Source organism: Rhynchophorus ferrugineus, unplaced genomic scaffold (genome assembly GCF_030347505.1).
Source record: "Rhynchophorus ferrugineus isolate W39M unplaced genomic scaffold, kcgeb_rfMv2 rfM3, whole genome shotgun sequence".
Classification (NCBI taxonomy): domain Eukaryota; kingdom Metazoa; phylum Arthropoda; class Insecta; order Coleoptera; family Curculionidae; genus Rhynchophorus; species Rhynchophorus ferrugineus.
Window position 1 is genome coordinate 14,740,248 of NW_027472582.1, and position 25,491 is coordinate 14,765,738.

The 25,491-nt window shown below is 31.5% G+C and overlaps 1 protein-coding gene and 1 long non-coding RNA gene across 2 annotated transcripts in view; one reads left to right on the forward strand and one right to left on the reverse strand.

Moving 5' to 3' along the window:
• Nagk (N-acetylglucosamine kinase) overlaps positions 1-25,491 on the forward strand; it is a 73,462-nt gene that overhangs the window by 5,899 nt on the left and 42,072 nt on the right. The gene's annotated exons all lie outside the window — the stretch shown is intronic.
• On the reverse strand, positions 1,029-1,730 carry LOC143194331 (uncharacterized). The gene is made up of 2 exons (XR_013005296.1): positions 1,397-1,730; positions 1,029-1,340 (listed from the first exon to the last, which is right to left on the reverse strand). It is a non-coding gene; the product is annotated as an uncharacterized LOC143194331 (long non-coding RNA).

Below are 25,491 nucleotides of genomic sequence, written 5' to 3' on the forward strand. Positions count from 1 at the left end.
CAAAGTTTCGCTTAGTCCAATCATTGGCGGCGCTGATAACGCGAATTTGATTGGTTAGTTTAAAATAGTTATGTAGAAACCTGTAAGGAAAATAATTTGCTTTGATTGGTCTGCCATTTTCCCTGATTATTTTGTGACGTCACACTTATTGGCCAATAGTATTTAAATAAAAATCAAATTTAAATTTTAAAATTAATTTATTAAAATCAAATCCTATACAAATATACATAAGTGTAAATAATATAAATATATATAAACAAAAAGCAAAAAAAAAACAATTATGAACTCTATCCTAGGCAATATTAAAATATCTATAATTCTTCTATAACGCCTTCCCATATATGTTTAGTGCGATCAATTTTATGGGATCTATTAGAGTTCTAACTTATCTTGATATATTGAAGGTAAACTTTAAATCCTTCCCTGTTGATATTGCATTAACTTCATTAAACCAAAAATACAATCAAACCTCAGAATAACTTAAAATTTTGTCTTGAAAATCATTATGGATTGGACAGTCGAAACACTAAAAATTTGTGTTTTTTAAAAATATTTAGATTTTAAAGTATTTAATCTGTGGAACTACTTAATATAGAATATAGACAAATATTGCATGTTGTCTCTCTTTCAGAAGTTTTGTTAAATAGCCTGAAATAAGACTAAAATACAATATTAGACATTTGTTTTCCTCAGAGCAAAATTCTCTGGAACTGAAAATATAGACTCAACTGGTGATTTAACAACCTCAAGTGGTACTAGATCTCTCGTTAAAAAAGAATATAAGTTATCTAATATGTTCATCTTCTTCACAATTTTCTCCGGGAGAATGATGTGAAAAAATTGAAATGATGAGCCCTTTTAAAAATTTCTCGAACATACTAGGGGAAGGATGCTGTTTCTACCTCTATGACCTCTAATAGATCCAACAAAAATCTTTAAGCAATCTTGGTTAAGATATGTTAAACAAATGTAGTTATTTGTAAATTTAGACAAAATAGATTTCTTTAAGGTAATAAATCCCCTAAAACTAGCAATTAAATTTTTAGTTGATGGCACCATAACAAATATTTTCTTAACAAGGCAATCAAATTTAAATATATAATTCCTCTACTATAAAATGATTGAACACTGATTGTTCTAAAAAGTTAAAGTATTGCAAATATTTTAGGGATATTTTACAATTAAAAGTAGTATTTATTACTACTAATTATCCAGTTATATTAATTATTACCTTCTTGTAAGACTTCTTTATGTAGAGACATCACACTGACAGCATACGAACAACTTGGTAGATTAATTGAATTTTATTACTACTGACATCTTCATAAGTTTTTGAATTTCTGTAAACAAACAATATATAAACAGACATGTAGTAGATAGATAATTTTATATGTACCTGATAAAACCAATGATGGATATGCATTTACCCTAATACCTGTTCGTGAAGGAAGGATAATTCTAAATTTTTCACTAAAATGCCCATAACAAACACCATGACGTTGATATATTTGCATTGTGGTTTATCCAGGTAACTTACTACTATTTACTTGATCAACCCATTTTTGGAAAGGAGCGAGATCATTCTTTGGGAAACGATGTCTAATTTCCGTAGTAGAATTTTACCCCGGTACACTACATCTTTTACTACACTGACGTATTGTCATCAATTTTTATATTATTACTCCATAATAATTAATGTAAAACTGAAAATAGCACAACGTAAAACGAAAATTTCGTGATCTAAACAAAAACCATAACCTACAAACAACAAACATAAAAATGGACGCCCATAGAAAATGCTGATTTCTCAAAATTTGATCGACCAATCACATTTCATGTTAGTGGCGGCACCTGGAATTTAAACTACCAATCACAATTTGCGATCGCAGCGCTACAGTTGATTGAACTAAACAAAACATTTCCCCAAGGTCGCCTATACCGTGAAATTTCTATTTTTTCTATGTTTTCAATGAACGCTGACAAGATAAAGTTAAGGGGGTATTCTAGTCTAGAGGCATACATTTTAGGTATTTTTTCATGTGAAATAAAAGGCCGTCTTTAGGGGTGTCGACCGGCGAGAAAAATATTGATATATCAAAAGAAAAAATTTTCAAAAAAAAACCTTAAAATTAAGTAGAAATTTTTCCAAATTTCTAAAATGTTTTTTATATTGTTTAAATATCTTTAATGAAAAAAAAATATCGAAAAACATATCGATATATCGTTCAATAAAATATCGGCCAAAAATATCGATATATCGATATTTTTTCAGCAACAGGACTGTCCACCTACTGTTGCGATAGTCTTGGGTTCGAATCCTGCTAGGGCATGGTCGTAAAATTTATATTTTATTATTATTTATAAATGTAATTGTCCAAGAGGCAATATTTTCTGTAAGTTATTGTAAATTAAATATATTTATTTTTATTCCAGTTAAAACGTCACAAAATCACATAATATTTAACTTTCAATGAACACATTTAGCAACACTAATTATAAATATTTATAAAAACAAATTGAAATGGGATGTGGTATAATGCCTAATAGTTTTAGTATCAATAAGACTCGGGACTGAGATTAATTGCCACCATATGGGAACATTTCGCTTTTTATCTTACCATATGCAAGAGAACTTTGTCAAAATCAAAATTCGACGACTCTCCAAAGCCTCCTTTGACTCACGGCGTTACGTGAAAAAATACTATCATCGATTCACACTGTCATACAGCTTCCGTAACCGGGGACAAATGAACGAAATCGAATATGGTCATCGCCATTAACATGTGGTCTTCCAATCCTCGGCTCTGATAAATCATTAGTGAGACCTTTAAAAATAAATCAGTGGCGGCTGTGCATTAATTTTCAAGAATTTTTGTAGCCTTCCGACGGAATTTCCGTTTAACATCGGAAAAGTAATAATTTTATGGAATTGGATAAACCAAATCAAATGGCACTGGCCAGAATAAGTGATAAAAGTGATAGAGGAGACAATGTTGATGAGTAAAATTTTTGGGGTAGGTTTCTATTTATTTTGAAACATCCAATACGGTTCAAAATAATTTTAAAAACTTCTTTTCTCTCAACTTTTTTTCAATGAACTTTTTCAATTAACAATAGAATTATTTTTCAATAACTTAAAAAATGTTATACGATGCTACATTATGTTTATTCAATGACATTTTTTACATATACTTTTTTTATATTAAAGCTTTTAAAGGATTTTTATCCATGTCGAAAAAATGCTGTATCTTTTGAGGCTCACCATAAATATACCCATTTTGGTATCTTCACAAGAAGTGAAACGCTGCTCATGTCGGAGTAAGTTGTAATCGGAAGGAGCAAAGTCCGGAAAATACAGACTGAAGGGTAGTACTTTCCATTTTAATGTTTCCAAGTATTTTTTCACCAGTTTTACAACATGTGGTCGAGCGTCGTCATGCTGAAGAATAACATTGTTCTGTCTTTGCTCTGAAAGTATTTTGATCGTTTTTCGCCATCAAATGCATACCTTGTAGTCGATCGCCATCCCCATTTTTGGTTTCATCGAGTAATGCCTTCAAATATTTGTCCGCAGTTTTTTTTAGCTGTCCAGAACGCTCTTTATTTTCAGTGTCAAAATCACCACCTTTAGAACGTCAGAAACACCATTTGTATGTTGAAATCGATGAAGCCTCCTTGTCCTAAGCTTCACACAGCATTCGATGACCTTTATTCGCGTTTTTCTTCAAATTAAAGAAATAGAGCGAAACTTAGTAAATGCTATTTACTCGGAACAGATTCAAAACACTGAAAACATTTTTTGTTCACACTTCGAACAAATGCCGCTTACTGAAAAGAGAAGTTATTCATCGTTTTCAATTTTAGTCCAATATTTAGGTTTTCTTTGCAACCTTTACCCTGTTCGTTTCCATATTTTTCCTTCTTTCTTACGTGTTAAGCTTCTTAAGATCTATAAAGTGAGGCAAAAGTCCCGCTACGCGATGACGCCCCGGGTGGCTATAATGGAACGGTTAATTTTCAATAGATATTGTCACTATTTTTGCTCGTTACAACCAAGATGGTGCGCAATGAAAATGGTAGCGGAACTTTTGCCCCACCTTAGTGTCAAAACAAAATGGTAGCGAGACTTTTGCCCCATCTTATATACTACTAAAAGTATGGCATCATCACAATTTTTTAAAACTTTTGCACTAAAGAGTTGCTATTTTCTTAGCATCACAACTAAAGTACTAGAAGCAATAGTCATACATTTTAATTGCTGTAATATATTAATCCTGAATTTTGAACAGCGTTTCGTAACAATTTTCTTTCAATTAAAAACTAAAACTAAAAATATTCTGCAAATGATTTTTTATTTAAATTTGTTTAATTACAGGACTTTTCATTTTATCATAATATAAAATATGATTATGATATTTTCCAAACTAGAGAAACTTACATAGAGATATTTGTATATGTTTGCTGAAGTTCAGTTGTGGATAGTATAATTTTGAAGAACCACTCTATGATACTCTAATATTCTTTTCTCAATTTAAAACCTATCTCAAAATTTTTAAATTACTTATCAATCTTGACTTATATTTGAAAATAAATTAATGTTTATAAATCCGTTCTCTATTTTCTGATTTTAATACATACATAAATATTCTTGCTATTATTGATCAGTGTCCATTAAAATATGTCATCCCAATTAATGTCTATTATGTCATTTATAGCCAAATAATTCAACTATTAATTATTTCAATCTAAATATTTTAATTTTTGTTATTTTTGATACTACATTAAATTAATTAGAGGCAGATAAGTCATAATTTTAAATAAAAAACTTTGTAAATTAAATAATATGTCTTATAGAATAAATCTAAATGAATATCAGTATTATAAAAAAATAAAATTTTAAATATATGTCAATAGTTCATAGCGTTGTATCATATTAATTGCATTAAGAAACTTTTTCTTGTTTCATAAAAATAACCTGCAACCTATTAATTGTTTTTAAATCATTCTAACTTTCTTCTATCAATGTAATGATCAATTATGAATGATAATTAATTAATTTAATGCAATGAAAAATATCAAAAGATATGTTAAAATAATGCTTTAAAATATTTTTTACCATTTACCATATTTGATTCGAAAATATTTCTTTTTTATTAATCTCTTGGAACATCAATAATTTGCCCGTGGGCAATAAGTATTATTGTTTGATTTCCGTTATATAATATAACAATCCTAACATGTAGGAGATCACTTCAGTATGCGATCTGCTGTACAACTTATAATCTAAATCTTATTCTAGATACTATTCTAACTTATTTTAAGGTCTATCCTAACTTATTTTAATGACTGTTCTAACTAATTATCGAAATTATTAAATTTCACTCTATTTGTCTATTAACCAGTTCGTATGGTAGTTTGCGTTTGAGCCTACGCACTTCACTGTCATCGCGCACATTTAATTGTTTGGCGAATGTATTAGGATGCACTAATAGTCTTTCAGAGTACTTCGCACTAGCACTTCGAGTCACACTCGCTATGGGTTCTATGTGGATATCGCGTTGAATCAGTTTGTTGGACACGTAATATGGGGTATCGACGATGATTCGCAACACTTTATTATGGAACCTCTGGAGAATATCTATGTTAGATTTGCTAGTAGTACCCCTCAGTTCAATACCGTAGGTCCAGATGGGCTTAAGTATTAACTTATACAGCAAAACTTTATTATCTAATGATAATTTAGATTTACGCCCTATCAGCCAATACATTTGGTTTAGTTTAAGCCCAAGCTGTTTGCGTTCAAGTTTAAGTCACAAGTCGATCAAAATGTATTCCCAGATATTTAACGCTGTCTGCTTGCGGAAGTTCATGATTGTTCAATTTTACTGAGGGACATGTTCTTCTTCAAAGGGGAATGTCATATGGATAGATTTTGTCTCATTTGCTTTGATAGGCCACATTTTCAACCACTATTCGACTTTGTTAAGATGAAGTTGAAGGTTTTTTGTGGGCCGTGTGATGATAAAACCGCTGTATCGTCAGCATATGTTGCAACAGTAGTGTTTCGTGAGATCGGTAAGTCAGCTGTATACATAAGATATAACAATAGACTGAGAACACTGCCCTGCGGAACACTCGAATATATGGGCTGTAGGTATTCGCCACCGTGTTTGATAATAAAATGTCTGTCTGAGAGGTACTATTTCAGAAATTGAAAGTGCTTTTTCAATTTAACGTGCAGTCCAGCGTGCCACATCTTGTCGAGGGCCTGAGAAATATCCAGAAATGCAGCGGAGCAATATTTTTTATCGTTTAAGTTTTTGTTAAATTGGTTGACTACTCTAGATTCGAAAAGGTAAGTAAATAAATTAATTAAAATATAAGTCGATTCTGGTGTATTTAAAAATATGATTGAAAATTGATCTTTGACAATGATGAGCTATCGTTACCCACCGATAGCCACGCCACTGCCCGCAGTGACCTATTCCAAAAAGCCTGATGTGGGGTTTAAATTTGTCACAACATAGGTGGGCCAGAAACCCCAAACAACTACACTTGAACTTAAGATTTATGTATTGTTAACTTTGTTTTAAAAATTCTGACATGCGTTCGCCGTCATAAATTAGTCGTAGGTAACGGCGACCACTTGAAAAATCGTTAAATACCCATAGTTCGGGCATAATGCGCGTATATGAAGGAGAACAACGTTTGGTAAAGTTAATTGCTTTTTTTATCGTTCAGATAAGAACTAGATAAGGAGGTTTGGTTTTTCGTACGCGCCAATATGTAATGATGAGAGGTTTGTGCGATAAAAGCTTTTGGGCTGGTAAACATTTTAAACACACTTAATAAAATAAAATGATTATTAGCTCTCTGAGTTTTTCACAAAAATATATGTTGTCTAATAAAATATTTGATAATTTTAATTTTACTATTTATATTTTGAAATTTTGTGCAAGTTTCATTTGACACTTCTAATACTTTTTCGAATAGTTCTGTTCATATTAATTTTGCATCATTGATGATAGGTTTAATTTGAAACATCATGTTAGACAAAAAGCAGAGCAGATTAGATTCAAAGTCAAGCGACTTTCAACTTGACCCAAAATCAAAAAGGTTTATTAGTCAATCATAAATCCAATTTAGACCTATGGGGTGTAAATATGGAGTTGAGCTAAGACATCAAACCAATTAGTAATCTAACGCATCCAAAACAAAGTTCTACGATTAACTACCAATGGTTATCTCTAAGTAACAAACGAAGAGCTACACGATTACCTCGAAAACAAATGGATACAGGAAGTTTTTTAAATTATTTAATTATTACATGGTTACTAGTCGTTTCCGTAAATTGAAATTGAATGAAATAGCAGACACTCTATAGATATCAACTATAAGACTATGAGAAAGTTCTGTGCAAAGTGGGTGCCGCGCGAGTTCACTTTTAACCAAAAACAACGACGAGTTGACGATTCGGAGCAATGTTTGAAGATGATCAAGCGTTATAAACCCGAATTTTTACGTCGACATGCGACAATGGATAAAACATGGCTTCATCATTTCTCTCCGAAGTCCACAGTCGACAGTCATCAGAGTGTACTGCACACAATGAACCCGCCCCAAAGGGTGGGAAATCGCAACAGTCGGCTGGCAAAGTTATAGCGTCTGTATTTTGGGATGCGCATGGAATAATTGTCATTAACTACATCAGCAGTAGACTATTACATAGCGTTATTGGACCGTTTGAAGGGCGAAATCGCCGAAAAACGGCCGCATTTGAAGAAAAAGAAAAAAGTGCTGCTTCACCAAGAGTGTGCACCGTGTCATAAGTCAGTGAAAACGATGGCAAAAATCCATGAATTGGGCTTCGAATTGATTTCTTATCCACCAGATCGTATTCTCCAGATCTAGCCCCCAGAAATTGTGTATTTCCTGTTCTCAGATCTCAAAAGAATGCTCGCTAGGAAGAACTTTTCGTCGAACGAAGAGGCCGAAACTGAGGCCTATTTTGAAGTAAAGGGCAAATCGTACTATATATATATATATATATATATATATATATATATATATATATATATATATATATGCAATTTTTTGTAAGACGCTACGAATTAATTCCAAACCGTAATTCGTTGAAGGTTGCACGTAATATATAACATCAATTCCTTTTTGAAATAAAATATTTAAGTAATGGCTTGGTTATTTTCAACATAGAAAAACAAACAACTTATTTATCTTTAGAACAAATGTTATATACTAAAAGAGAAAGGTTATGGTTGTACTTGCCAAATATTTTTGTTGCCAAAAGGAATAAATACAAGCAGCGCGATTAGCGCCGCCTACTTTAAAGTGGGAGGTCTTATTTGCAGTTTTAATTTTTTAACGCCTTTTATTTTTTAACGCTTAGAACAATATTAATTATAAATTATTTTGTTACTATTTGATATCTGGGTGGAAATTATCAAAATAAACAATTGTTAAACTGTTAAACTACTGTTAAACCATTGATTTTGACATGTATCTGCCTAAAATAAGAGTTTTCCATTTAGTTTTGAATTATTTAATATATACAGACTAGTGTTGGGAACTATCGACTGAAATAGACTATCGACCGTTTAATAATTGACTACTTTTTACTATCGACTGTTTTCAGTCGCTATTTTCGGTCCGACTGATTTTATTACTATTTACTATCGACTGTTTCAGTCGTTTACTTTTAGTTACTATTTTCGGTTCTACTAGTTCATTCGACTGATTTTTAATGTTCTGGCCTTGTCGTTCTAGCCGCGACCTTGAAAGTAATGCACCGAATTTCTGCTTATATAGATTTATAATTTATATGTAATATTTGTGGTTTTTGTTTTTTGTAGTTTGCTTGTGAAAAACTATATATTGTAAATTAATATAGCAGCATTTTGGAACGCTAGTTTTCGAGGTCAATAGTAAGATACTTTTGACTGGCATAATAGGTAATCTTTGGACTGGTATAATAGGTAATACTTTTTGATAAGCTTTCGTGATTTTTGTCCAAACCTTTTGTTTGTCAAAAACTTTTTTCCTAAAATTTTGAAAACTAAAATTAGGTTCCAAAGGTTTCAGAAATTGCATCGATCCAAAAGATTTGAAGAATTTTTTGCAATAGCAGTTTTTAAATTTCTTTTAAAAATATTAACGGTAAAGAGGTGTATAAAGTATATTAAATATTTGTAATAAATACATTTTCTGATAGGAAAACTCTACTTTAATATTCAACAATTTATTTTGTTGACTATTAAGAAGAGCACCACAGTTTTTATTTGTTAACAAATGGACTATATTAACAGAATATGTTCAACATTTAAAGCCCTTTGAGATAATGACCACCGAGTTATCTGGTGAAAGATATCCCAACGATGACTTTAATTATACCTTGAAATGTGAATTCCAAGTGAAGGGGGAAAAATGTCAAAACTGTCTATTAGATGTCATCAATAAAAGACTGGCAATTTTAGAAATGAACACGATATGCGGGAAATCCACATTTTTAGATATAAAAAAGCAGGATTTGGTATTGCAAATAATGCTGATGCGATACAAAAAGTTATCACAAAAAAGGTATCTTCCATTCTAAATTAAAAAATACAAATATAGTTTCACAACTAAAAATTCAAGACACAACTACTGACCAAGAATGTATTGACATCTGAAGATATTTTGATAAAAAAATAATGAAATAAGCTAGAATGAAAGAAGTAATTACTTCAAGTACTGCAGCAACTTTACAGATTTAGCAGTATTTAGAAATTCCATATATTGGGCGTTTAGAAAACCGATTGGATTTTTGCAAGCCCATAAAATGAAACTACCTGAAGTATATCAGTTACACGTAAAATATTCCTCTATACCCGCCACATCTGTCCCCTGGGAACGAGTTTTTTCAAAATCTGGACAAATAATTAACGATCGAAGAAATCGCCTCACCGGAGAAAAGTTGAACATGATAATATTCACAGTAATTTAAAAATATTTCCGTTCAAAAATAAATAAAACTTTTATTTAAAAAGGGTCTGGTAGTTATTGTACGATCATTTTTAGGTTCATCATGGATTAGATTTTACAATGATTAGGTATACGTTTACATTTTATTTACTAGTTACGGTTATTGAAAATCTTTAGTTTTTAGGTTTTGTTTAAGTTGTATTGTACTATTTATATTTATTATACTATGTTATTTAAAAATAGTAATTAATATATTAAAACACCATAAAACATTAGTGGTGTTATTATTCCATTCCTTCTTACACATCCACAGAACATTCAGTAAAAAAGTAACCCTACTTCCTTTAAAATTATATTCTTTATTACATGTTAATAGAAATTAATAATTTTGTTTCCCTTTTCTTTTTTAATGTTAGTACGTGACTGAATATATATACATCTCTGTCTCGCTTATACTACCATTGGAGAATATAAACACATTTAAAATTAACTGCTCCAACCATTTATCTCCGTCCTTTCCTATCTCACATTTTATACAGACAAGAATTCGTACATTCTTGACATCACGAATGGAAAAAAACAGCCGAACTGTGCATTCGACTGAAAATAGTAATTACTATTTTCGCTATTTTTTTGACTATCGACTGTTTTCAGTCGATAGTTCCCAACGCTAATACAGACTAATAATTCAGTACTTTTAGTACTGAATGTAGTCGTTTGATATGAAGAACTCTGTTGCCGAAGTCCGTTTTTTTTAAACTTATGGTGATGCAAGGCTTATTGGACAAAACAGCTTTAACTCTCGAAGAAGCTTCAGACCGCTTAGCAGTTAAATCTACTGTTTTCTTTTGCTATTTATTTTCTTTATTCTTCAAAAATAACACAATTCTTGTAGAGAGAATATTATAATTTTTTTTAATTCCAAATAATTTGATGAGCATATTATTTTTTCATCTGGCAAAAAGTGTTTTTTTATATCTAATTGATGTTCGCGACGAAATTCAAATGTTTTAGTTATCAATAGTTTTAGTTAATTGTGTTTGTTACTCTCAAGTTAATGAAGATTTTCTTTCATTATTTTGAGCTTGTTATTATGTTGGCCACTTTGTGTTTAAGTAAATAGAAATTTTAATCAAAAATCTCATCATGTCTGCAAAAAAAGCGGAAGTTAAGTGAAGAAAACTGTGCATTCAATGAGAAATGGGAATGAAACTATTTTATCTCCAACAAATAAAAATATATCAAATAAAATCAGTATTTAATTTGTATGCAAGTTTTGTCTGTAAGTAAAGAATATAATGTTAAACGACACTATATATCATTACATGAAGAAAAGTATAAAAACATGTTGGTGAAGCCAGAAAAGTTATGGTAGCTGAGAACAAAAAAACTAAAACAGCCAACAAGTATGTTTTAAGTAAGTACAGAGAATGAACAAAGTTTGGCTGCGTCATATGAAGTCTCATTACAATTAGCCAGAGCTAAGTAACCTTTTAGTGATGGAATTTTAATTTAGAAAAAGTGCGCAGTTGCAATTGCTAAACGCGAAATTGGCGGAAAAGTTTGAATCCGTAGCATTAGCTCATCAAACGGTGGGGCGACGAATATTTCGAAAAGGGTATGGGATCGCTTTGTAGATTGCGAGAGCTATTCAATATGTTAGTATGAAACTACCGACCAGACCTATGTTAGTCTATTAATAAGTTTTATTCGTTGAATTTCGAAGGATTTTACAATCATTGAGGAAATACTAGACTTAGTGCCATTACATCGGACAACTAAAGGCAGTGATATATTTGAAGCAGTTAACAAAACTATTATGGAGTGCGGAGGATTTCGTAAATGTTCTTGTATTGTGACTGATGGGCCAAAGCAGACGACAGTAAAAGACCTCGCCATCGAATAATAAAGAAGTATACAAATGAATAACCTGCTGTCTTTTTTGTTATGGTTCCTGTAATATATATTCTTCCTTTTGTATTATGTCATTATTTATCTGCTCTGAGGAGTTATATAAACCAAAACAAATAATAAATCACAAAGCTTCAAATACTATGTCACCCACTTTCTATGAAATAGACCTTATATTTACACTACGTTAGCTTTTAGCTTCATTATAGTTTTTTTCTTCTTTTGAAATATCTGTAAAATCAGAAAGATATAATAACAAATAGACAGAAAACCATGACCATATTTCATTCTTACCTTTACTATAATCTTCAAATAAGTTCTGTTTCCATATTATTTAACATATCCTTGGTTCCATAACAAACTACAAAATTATAGTGTTATAAAATGATAATATTTTACTAATAATTCATACCTTATACACATTATGTTCATATGACATTATGTTCGCATTATCTGCTGCTAATTTTGCCTATGAAATAATTATATTACCTCAACAAAAATGTAAATACAAAATTAACCTAAAAATGACATCTAACCACAACTAAGACTGTAGTACGAAAAGCGTGGTAGAAAAGGATGCGAGTTGTGAAAACTGTCAGGTTAGATTAGGACAAGGGCGCATGTGCAGTCCTAGCCAATAGAAACTTGTATAGGCATGGATGGCGAGGTCTGTTACTGTCGTCTGCCAAAAGATATGACAGGGACAGGATTGGCGGGACTTTTAAAACAAAATGACCTTGATTCATGATGAGTCATTCTACAGCTGCTTCACCAAGAAGCCCTATGTGGAAAATGTTTGCGTCAAATGAAAACTATGAAAGCTGTTATGATTTTTATTAGAGGTGGAAACCGGGCATTGATACATGGAACATTTAGAGTTCTTTTAACTAAAATTGATGCAACCTATGGATATTTATTATTACATTCAGAAATCAGATGGCTAAGTGCTGGACAGTGCTTTTTCGCTTAATAATAAATACCTTTATTTCTAAAAAATTAAATAGCATCTGACACTTTAACTGATATGACGGAACGCTTGAACGAATTGAATTTAAAGTTGCAAGGCAAAATACATAATATAGCCAACTTGTACGGTCACGTAAATGGATTTAGAAGCAAACTGAAATTGTTCAAAACGTTTCTAAAACATAATGATTTTTTTCCAAGTTGTGAATACAAAAATAATATAATTTTGTGACAATTGAATTACCAACAAAACAAATCTAAATTAACCTAAATTAAATCTAATCTGAATCAATAACTGTTTGGGTTCGGTTGGGTACTTAAAATTAAACTACGAACAAAAGAAATCTAAGTTGTTGTTCGGCAGTAGTTAAAATAATATTGTAAATAGTCAAATAGGTTTAGATAGGTATTAAGCTAAATTATGTGTATATAGTAGAATATAAAATACGTGTAATACATAGGTTAAATAAGGTTTTTGTTTATTTTTATTTATTATGATTATTATGTACATATTTTATTTTAAAATGCTTTTTTTGTGTGTTAAAAGTCTAAATTTGATTATTTTTTAAATTTGTAGTGAGTTCCTTATTTATTTTTTGAAATTGATTCAATTTTTTTTGTTAAAAATATTTTATTACGACTATTTTGCGGCCTACCAATAAATTTGGTCATTTTTGTTGGCCTTAGATCCTATCTAGTTTGGACAGCCCTGAGCTAGATAATAGGTGAGATTATTTTAATCAAATGAAAACAGTAGCGAATCGCACGAAATTATCTCATGACGCCCTTGAAATCCAATCAGACCATACGTACTTGTCTTTCACGACCATCGTCCAACGCAAAATTGCCACCCTGTACGTTGCCATCAATCAAACGAAATGACACGTGACAACTCGTCACACGCTCAGTCTTAGACGTCGTTTTCGCTAATTAATCATTAGGGAAAACATCAAGGAGCTCAGCCAGATTCGTTTTTTTCCCGGGCCAAGACGCCCGGGACTTGTCAGTTTTTTCAAAATTTATTGCATTTAGATGAGCCTCCACGCTTACTTCATACAAAGGAAAATCCAACGAGACGAAAAAAATTGTGTTTAGCCAGTTTTTTTGTCGATATTCTAAATTGTTTTGTTATCTATGCTATATTTTGTATCAGTAAAATCTAATGACATTTGCTGTTCTAAGTAACCTATATAAATATTACAGTATAACTGATGATATTAGCAGTATATAGACAGGGTTGGACAGAATTTTCATTACTTAAAAGGGAATTGAAATACAAATATTTAATATTAAAATTTTGCTTTTTAAGATTACGTTTAAAAATAGAGTTTGTAATTGGTATTTCAATTACCTGACCGCTGATGTATTTTGTAATTACTCTTTCAAATAATTGGCTTCAAAAAACATTTGGACATAAATACATTTATTATTGAGCTCAAATTGGCTGAGGACATAAAATACTATCTTGGACATCAGTTAATATACTCTCTTTATCATTCTATAGGGCAGCTTATGAGATAGGGATGCCGAAAAATATCGATATTTTTTGACCGATATATTGATATATTTCGCTATTTTAAAAATATATTTATTAAATATTATATAAAACATTAAAAAATTGGCACTTATATTTAAAGGCTTGGTGTATTTTAATACTTTTAAAGAAAGTATAAAAATACAACACATCAATATAGATTATACACAATGTTTCTTTCAGCGCATAATTTCAATAAAAGATTGATAACCTTTTATTAAACTAATTAAATAAATCATACTAATCATATGAATTGCACAACCACAATCAGAAAGTGATTTTTTTGTATAAAAGCCAGAAGAAATATAAATATCTTACAAAAGATGTAACGATATTTTTAAGGAAAAAAAAATAAATGAAAATAGTGGTATTTTTAAAAAACCTTTAAAATCGTACTATAATACACCAAATATTTAATATTAAGTACCAATTTTTATTAAAATAATTAAAAGGTTTTTAAAGTGTTTAAGAAATATCTTTAATTTTATTTTAAACTAGCGACCCGCCCCGGCTTCGCACGGGTGCAATGCTGATACTAAATTAAATACACTACAGAAAAAATATGAACGTTGTATATAAAAACATAGCGGCCCGCTCCGACTTTGCACGGGCATAAAATATATATGCCTATGTCACTCAATGAAAACATGATTAAAATCGATCCAGTATTTTTGGTTCATTCATTACTGCCCTTGGCCTGCACGCATTAAATTTGGAGTAAAACAATTCCTCTTCCCCTATACTTACTATGAAGATTTCCTGCTATCTTTGGAATATCTAAATTCATACAATTTTTATTACATTACACATTTTTAAACGCAAATTTTAAATTTGTAATATCTCCGAAAATATTTGTTTAATTTACATGCTGTAAGGAACCATATTGATCTATATTAATTGCACACTGTATTTAAGGTACTTAATTCGATAAGGATTAATGCCGTATTGCTTAAAATAGCTTCGTAAATAAGCCATTTTCTCACGTAAAAAGTAAACAATAAAAATGGTTAATGTGGGTTATCCCTAAAAGATAAACATATACCATCGCGGACTTTTTTGTAGACCTTTTTATGGTGTACAATACTGTAGTACATTAATTTGATCTAACTCGTAGGGTTAGGCAGCGTTTTTGCTAATTGCTAAATAAGCCTAAAAAAGAGGTTAATTTACGACATCACGTTAGAAACCTCTAAAATTAGCAATGTTGCCTTAGTATATTATGCATGTATTATACATATAAACCTTCCTCTTGAATCACTCTATCTATTGAAAAAAACCGCATCAAAATCCGTTGCGTAGTTTTAAAGATTTAAGCGCACATAGGGATATAGGGACAGAAAAGGCGACTTTGTTTTATACTATTTTATTTTAAATGTAATTGTTTTATCTACAGATCTCTTTAAATAAAAAATTAAAAGGTCTCCTCCATAATTAGTTAGTACAAAAATCCTAATATTATACTTAGAGATTATGTTTTTAATATTTGTAAGCTCTTACACATTCACATACATTCTCACACATACACATATACGAATAGTGGAGACTTACTTATACACACACCCGATATTCGTAACCTTACATTTTTTCTCCAAAATAACCATCGACAAAATAAATATAAACAGTATCGATCATTGGCAACCGGTCTGCTTTCAAAATTATGTTATAAATCACCATTTAATAGTTAGCGTTATGGCAGCACAGTAATTTTGCCAACCTCTCGATTCAAACGTCTGTCAATCATCGGTCCATCCTCTTACTCTCTGTTGACCGTATTATTTCTGGATCGTTGCACACAGTGTCACTCAAAATATATACTCGATTTAAAAACCCATTAACCCGCGATACTCCGAACACCTTGAAGTAACCGGATCCTTTTTGTTTCGTTACTTTTTTCGAGTTTTTAACTTTCCCGGACGCCGGCATTTGAACCGCTCATTCAGAAGTGTCTAAAAATAATCATTAATGAAAATTAGCTAATATTTTGAAGACGAAGTCAACAGATCTTGGCTAATTTACACCTGACAAATATTATTATATGTTCAACAGAATGTGAATTTTTGGTAATACTTGTTGTTAATAGAATCTAAGAGATCAATTGAAAGGTCCCCGGCCTGACACATAGGTGGCGCCATTAGAATTAAATCCTTACGTTTTTTAATTAACCTTAACCCTCAAAAGATGTGTGTATAAATTTTACAGCTGTCGGATCATTAGTTGAGAATTATAGCATTTTGAGTGAAGCAACTTTTGGTATTGTACAAAAAATGGATAAAAAGGAATTTCGCGTGTTAGTAAAATATTTCTTTTTTAAAAAAGATACAGTTGAAGCAAAAACCTGGCTTGATGCCGAGTTTCCGTATACTACCCCAGGAAAATCCACCATCCAGCTTGGTATTGGCAAGTTTCGACGTGCTGAAATGAGCACCGAAGACGGTGAATGCGGTGGACAGAAGAATAAATTTTAAAAATCCACAAAATGATTTTGATTGACCATAAATCGAAATTGAATGAAATATGAGACACTCAGATATCACCTGAACGTGTACATCATATCATTCACGAATATTTGGGTATGAGAAAACTCTGTGCAAAGTAGGTGCCGCGCGAGCTCACTTTTGACTAAAAACAACGACGAGTTGATGATTCCGAGCAATGTTTGAAGATGATCAAGCGTAATAAACCCGAGTTTTTGCGTCGATATGTGACAATGGATGAAACATGGCTCCCATCATTTCACTCCAAAGTCCAATCGACAGTCATCCGAGTGGACTGCACACGATGAACCCGCTCCAAAGTATGTTAAAACGCAACAGTCGGCTGGCAAGGTTATTGCGGCTGTATTTTGGGTTGCGCATGGGATAATTTTCATTAACTACCTTGAAAAAAGAAAGGACCATCAACAGTGACTATTATATAGCGTTATTGGGCCATTTGTTATGGTGTGGAATTATGTTGAATAAAAAAACTAATTTTGCCAAAAAAATGTGTGTTACTATGGTAGACCGGGGACTAAGGATAGAAGGATCATCCTGTCGTATTGACCACTCCGCCATGTGATTTAATTCACAGTACATCTTATTACACTAAATTTACGCCAAATTAAAGCCTTTTTTATTTCCAAGAGAAAGAATAATGTGTAATCAAGTGCTATTCGAAATTTTCGGTTGTATATACCAGGCGTGTCGGCCGCAAAGAAAAATATCGATATACCGACAAGCACAAAATGTCGATAACAAACCACGCAAAATCAACTTGATGTGCGGGAAAAAGAAATCCCAACCCAAAAGTTCGATACTCCCCTTCAACCTAGGTTCGAACCCTAAGATTTTATCGGCAGCTAAAATTTCGATACCGTCATTTAAAACTGTCGATACTTCTTTGAATAAAATATCGAAAAATATCGGCCCAAAAAATCTGAATATATCGGACAAAAATATACCGGCGAGAAATATCTAATATTATTCTGTTAATGTTTTACAGTTTAACATTTCTTTCGATATATAATTTCTTTTTAATATATATTATATAAAACACACTATTACGATCTAATATAGTAAAATTTTTTACGTAAAACATATTTATTTATTATTTCAAGTTTATTTCATCCCATTTATAGGGCTGCTTTGAATATAATACTTTTCTATCAACTTTTCTCCAATCTTCTCTAGTAGTTGTTGAATTCATTTTCTCGTACACCTTTATTATTTAATCACAGTAATATGAATTATTTTATACGAATTTTTTCTCAATTCCGAAGACAAAATATCCATTTCTATAAATTTTATACGTCGTATTTTATTTTTAAAAAATTTGGTACAAAGAAATTTTATAGGACTTTTTCTTATTTACGGCTCACGTGAATAAATTTAGTTTTGTAAGCATCCTCCTGTAATCGTTTTTCCTGGATTTAGTAATTTGTACAATACCCCGCTAGGTCGGCACCACCAACTACACAATAAGACGCATATTCCCATCATTTTTTTCCGCTTACAACTGTCATAGTGAATTATGTTTTCATCTCCGGTATATATACGAGGTAAAAACCTTTTTTTCTGCCTTTGGAGCAGGTGCTGATATGTAAAAATGTTTGTTCAACGTCTCTAGCCTTTAAATCATATGGTAGCTAATATCATTCCCTTTGAACAATTCCCTATTACAATTACTATTATTCTATTATACTTGCATTAATAGTCAAGCGAGTACGGGATTAATACACCAGTATATATTTCCTAAATGTAAATAGAACTAAAGTACTTGAGCTAAGTTAAAAGTTACATTTATACACATAGTTCGTGTGATTTGGTTCGCTGCAATCTTCTGATTTCCTACGTGTTGTCCAGTAGCTGTATTGCCTCCATTTTGCACTGATTTAGCAAGCTCGTTTCATGTTTTAAGGTGAAATCTTGGATCACTTCGCATATACATTTGATTTCGAGGTCACCGTCCAGCTCTTCGTTGTTTACATAACGATAAGCAGTGGTAATTAATCGTAGAACTTTGTTTTGACTACGTTGGGTTACTAATCACTACATAGTATAAAACTAAGTCGCCTTTTCTGTCCCTATATCCCTATGTGCGCTTAAATCTTTAAAACTACGCAACGGATTTTGATGCGGTTTTTTTCAATAGATGGAGTGATTCAAGAGGAAGGTTTATATGTACTAAGGCAACATTGCTAATTTTAGAGGTTTCTAACGTGATGTCGTAAATTAACCTATTTTTTAGGCTTATTTAGCAATTAGCAAAAACGCTGCCTAACCCTACGAGTTAGATCAAATTAATGTACTACAGTATTGTACACCATAAAAAGGTCTACAAAAAAGTCCGCGATGGTATATGTTTATCTTTTAGGGATAACCCACATTAACCATTTTTATTGTTTACTTTTTACGTGAGAAAATGGCTTATTTACGAAGCTATTTTAAGCAATACGGCATTAATCCTTATCGAATTAAGTACCTTAAATACAGTGTGCAATTAATATAGATCAATATGGTTCCTTACAGCATGTAAATTAAACAAATATTTTCGGAGATATTACAAATTTAAAATTTGCGTTTAAAAATGTGTAATGTAATAAAAATTGTATGAATTTAGATATTCCAAAGATAGCAGGAAATCTTCATAGTAAGTATAGGGGAAGAGGAATTGTTTTACTCCAAATTTAATGCGTGCAGACCAAGGGCAGTAATGAATGAACCAAAAATACTGGATCGATTTTAATCATGTTTTCATTGAGTGACATAGGCATATATATTTTATGCCCGTGCAAAGTCGGAGCGGGCCGCTATGTTTTTATATACAACGTTCATATTTTTTCTGTAGTGTATTTAATTTAGTATCAGCATTGCACCCGTGCGAAGCCGGGGCGGGTCGCTAGTTGTATATATATAAGTCCAAATTGGCATTATGATTTACTGATAGAGTCAAGTTGAGAGTACCTTTCGACTAACCAGTACAGTTACTTGACTTTGAGTTTAATCTGCTTCTTGCCTGACATGATGTTTCCAGTTTGACATACCAACGAGATGGATGCCAAGGTATTTAGCTGATAAAAAGGCAATGACGCGGAATTGCGAACAAATGTTTTGCCTAAACATATCTAATTCTCCTTCGTCATTACAGTAATTTTTATTTTATTTAAGACATCTATTTAAATCTAATAATTACTCTTGTTATTATGTTATAATTCTGTTTAAAAACCGCAACACCAACGATCACCAAAGGGGCCATAAAAAAAATTAATGATGTAATTTGTCATTAGACAATGCGAACTCAAATTTAGACTTCTATGAAGCGCCTTAAGCTCCCCATCCGAAAAAAAAGTCGTAAAAATCATCGTTTAACGATCGCGATAACATAAAGGCATGTTCCTTCCTAGGCGACCGCCGAACAACCACTCCGAACGTTACGATCGGTCCAGGACAAAGAATGGATAGCGTTGTACTTGGAAGCAAGTGGAAAAAGCGAGCTTTATGTCGCGAACAATGCGTTTTACTATTTTGACTTTTATTGGGCGGGTGGCATCTTCGGCCCGTGCTTTATGGACTGTTTATCATACATGGAAATGAAGACGTTCTAATTTTAGTGTTTTTATAATCGTAATAAGTACATCTGGGTTTTATTTCGGTCCAGTCTGGTCCAAATATTCCAAATGTCCATTGAACTTTGAACATTAAAACAACGTTAATTAATCATCTCGTAAATATTTACGATTTGGAGTATATAAAGCGTTTTTGAAATGAATTAGTGATGAGTGAATGGCTTTAGTGTTCATCAAAAATTTGAAATAAAACCCATAGTTTTGCTTATTTTGATTTTAAATCCAATAACAGGTCAATTGAAAAGTCTATAGTAAAATACACTTTTTTGCAAAATGATTTTTTTTTACTCAGCATAATTATCTTCAAGGGTGTGTTCTTGTAGTACGATTTGTCCTTTGACTCAAAATATTGAGATCTGAAGACAGGAAATAGTCGCTGAGTGCCAGATCTGGAGAATACGGTGGATGAGGAATCAATTCGAAGCCCATTTCATGGATTACTGCTATCGTTTTCACTGACTTGTAACACGGTGCATTGTCTTGGTGAAGCGGCACTTCAATAACCGTTATTTAATAGTCGCTGTTGATGGTCCTTTCTTTTTCAACGTAGTCAATGAAAATTATTCCATGCACATCCCAAAATACAGACGCCATAACCTTGCCAATCGACTATTGCGTTTTCCCACGCTTTGGAACGGTTTCATCGTGTGCAATCCACTCGGATGACTGTCGATTGGACTTCGGAATGAAATGATGGAGCCGTTTCATTCATTGTCACATATCGACGCAAAATATTGGGTTTATTACGCTTGAACATCTTCAAACACTGCTCCGAATCATCAACTCGTCGTTGTTTTCGGTCAAAAGTGAACTCGCGCGACACCAACTTTGCACAGAGCTTTCTCATACCCAAATATTCGTGAATGATTTGATGGATACGTTCAGTTAATATCTTTAGAGTGTCTGCTATTTCATTCAATTTCAATTTACGGTCATTCAAAATCATTTTAATGTTTTCGTCAGTAACAACCTCTGCGTTCACCGTCTTCGGTGCTCATTTCATCACGTCTAAACTTAGCATACCATTCCTCATGGTTGATTTTCTTGGGGCAGTATCCGGAAACTCGGCATCAAGCCAAGTTTTTGCTTCAACTGTATTTTTTCCCTTCAAAAAGCAATATTTTATCAACACGCGAAATTCCTTTTTATCAATTTTTTCACAATAACAAGTTGCTTTACTCAAAAAGCTATAATTCACAAACTAATGATCCGACAGCTGTCAAATTTATACACGCATCTTTTGTGGGTTAAGGCTAACTAAAAAAAAAACAACATCAAAGATATCGATAGTTCTTTTTAACCATATCGATGTGTCTTTCCAAAAAGTCCTAATTTTAGCAGCAGACCTAAAGTTCTTGGTTTTAAAAAAATATATATTCATGCTTCTCCGAAAAAAATATCGATATTTACGATTTGGTGTATAGAAAGAGTTTTTCAAATAATTAAGTGATGAGTGTATCGCTCTAATAACCATCAAAAATTTCAAACAAAACCCATAAATGCTTATTTTGATTTTAAATACAATACCTGCTAAATTACCCCGTCCTGCAAATCTAAATCAAATCAAAAATGGAGAAAATAGTTCTTATCATTCAGTAATTTGTACAGCATTTTTCTTAATTGTTCCTTCTTATTAGTTATTATACTCAAAATACTCAATTGTTATCGATATCTTAAAAGTTAAATTCGATCGGTTTGATATTTCTCTGTATAAAATCACAGTTTTCCATTTAGTAGTATAAAGTTATTTAGTGTATACAAGCCCTAATCACGAAACAATAAAAATGCACTTTCATTACTTTTGTTGTTTAATTTAAAAAATCTGCTGCTAAAACCCATCAAAAACCTTTAAAAACGTATGGTGGTACTGGCGTCATATCACAATTGTGGGCTTTGGTTTCAACAATCGAAAAATGGCGATATTGAGGTCAACGACAAAAACAACAACGACCCGCAAGACCAAATATATATTTTAACTACAATAGACAACAAACAATGATAAGAAAGTTTCTCATGAATTAACTTCTATCACTCCATTATTTAGCAATCTTGTTATTTAAAAACAAATTTTAGGCTACAATAATTAATTTTATAGACATGGTTTGGAGTTATAATTTCTTAATTCTGAGTATTGGTTGAGAAGCAGGCAAGCTTTTTAACCACATATAACTATATGATGTATTTGATTCCTGTACCTGTGAATCGAAAAAATGGTGACTCCATGTTTTGAAAATACAACCCTCAGTGCATTCAAAGTTATTTTACTCAGATTAGAAGAAACAAATACCAAAGACACATATTTTTCATTTAAAATGATGGAAGTGATGACCAAGAATGATGACTATATCGAAATAGTCGTGCTATTTGCTATAGAGAAGACTTTGAGTTTAATCTTGATTAACAACGCACTTTTTAACATTGCAACAGTTTCGATGAGCACGCTAAAACATATTGAATCTATTCATCCTTTGCATTCCCAGGAAATATTAATAATTGAAAAACTTGCCACTCCACAAGTCCATCTCTATATTAAATATTTAGCCACTGATTTCTTATGGTTCACTAAGTGTCCAATGTTAGCTGTCAGGTCAGAAGAGAGCATTCTTCCAACCCCAAGCGCTAGCGGCAGCTTTCGACCTTGCCTGTAAAATGTTCATTTATTTACTCCAATAAATATAAATAATATTTTAACTACCTCTCATTATTATAGTGCTTCCAATAAAACACTCAATTCACGTCATATATGACCCCGACTATACGTTCAAATGCAGTTTTACCTAAGTTAAAAGGAGACAGACTGCTGTCTGAAATTCGACTAGTATTGTAGTGGTAGTCGTTGACCCTGTTGTCAAATGTCTAAAAAAATCTTCAAAACTTTAGTGATAGTAATTAGATGGTATAAATCAGCAAACGTTGTAAACCAAAAGCCCAATTTGATGTGGCAACATTATGACATTCTGACATCATCAATTTTCAATAATCAATCACAAGAAATCTCACCTAAAGATTAAAAATAATGACAAGATAATTCTTAAAATGGACAAAAAACTTCATATTACATCAATCATATTTATTAAAAGATTCTTTCAGCTGACTTGTTACAACTGGCAATTACAGTATCAATGTTGGTAGTTTAAAAAAATAAATAATAGCTTGAAGGAATAATCAAATTCATTAAAATATTGAATATATAGATCTGAGAATAAATTGTATTTGAAGTGCATATATAACAATAATAAATTAAAATATAAAGTTTTTTAAAATATTTTCAATATTATTATGAATTATATATAGGCACATCATAGATAAGTTTTTAAAAATATATTATAGTAAATAATTGAATATAAGACTAATATATTTCGTTCTAAGCTCAAATATCATTAGGGAAGTGATTTGTCTGAACGGGGATGGAAATGATGAATTGACAGGAAATGACCGGATACATCAACGTAAACTTGTCTGTCTTTCTCTTGTTGTCCACATATCATGCTCCCTCTACGTCGGGCACAATGATGGCGTCTCGCTTTAGAACGCACGCCAATCTAAGGAGCTTCATTTGCCTGAAAAAAAAAATTGTTGGGTATGCCAACCATCCGAATAATTTACGGCATTAGCGTAAAGATCTATTTGGGTGGTACTTTTTCGGCTTTTTGTGGGGCGCTTCTACAAAAGAGTCATTAGGAAAAACGTGTTTTTACCCTAGATGTCAAAATAATGAAGATCGGTAACAGAGAACGTAGATTTATTGGGTCGCAATTAATTTAAAACATTAGCCGACAAAATGTATTGAATTTTTAGTCTTTATGATCAGTTTTATTCACAAAAGAATCCTCAGGAAAATGAGCAAAGCTAATTGTAGGTTTTTATATAACAAATTGTTTTTAATATATACGTCATAACTGTCTAGAATGTTTTATTGTTTCACTGGATATAGGAGCTAAAAGCTAAATACAAACTGCAGTGTGATAATCACTCACGCAGTGATTAATAAATGAGCTTAAATTAATTGATATACTCAACGACACATACAACATTGAGATATTAAATAAAGGCATATTGGCACAGACGAAAAGTTCACAATTAAAATTATCCAATAGATATATAATTAAACCCAAAATAATAAAAAACGTTAAGAATGAATATTTTCAATTTGTCACTGATATCATAGTTTCTGGGGACCTCACAGGAAAATCACAGGATATTTTTAAAAAAATATCGACATATATTAAAAAAATCGAATTATTTTGGCAACAATCGGGAAAAATATCGATATTTTGCAAGAGATATATCGATATTTTTAAGGAAAAATAAATATATTGATATATAGGCCAAACAATATCGATATACCCCAAAAGAAGTTAAAAATTAGATATATTTTTAATAAACCTTTAAAATGAAATACCAAAATGCACTAAATATTTAAAATTAAGTACCAATTTTAAGTTCTTGTAGTAGACATTTGTAGGTAAAAAGTCTCCTTTTTACCTATGAGTGCCTACTATTTAACGTGGGCTCCGAACAACGGTCCTCGGCATTAAGCCTTATTAAAAATAATTAAAGGGTTTTTAAAATCTTTAAAAAATATTTTTTTTTTAATATCGAAAGATATCGGCAAAACAAATCTATTTCTCAAATCTATAAATCAAACAAATATATTGATATATCGATAAAATGTATCAATACTTTTTCGTCATCTTGGAGTATTGTTGGCAAATTTGAAGGAAGTTCTGAACTAACTTTTTTCTTTCAAAATCTTGCATCAATATATTATCTTCAAAATTACTCGATAGCATGTTCTTGTCACATTTTTTTTATTTTATCAACTTTTTTCTTTTGAATTTAACAAAAATATTTTAATCAAACGGTAATTGGATTATAACTCGTCATATTTAGTACTATCTATCTATAGATATATATTTTTAGACAAAATTGAGTAATTGACAGTATGCAATTCGACATATTGATAATTTGGTTAAAAACACATTTTATAGAGCTCGTT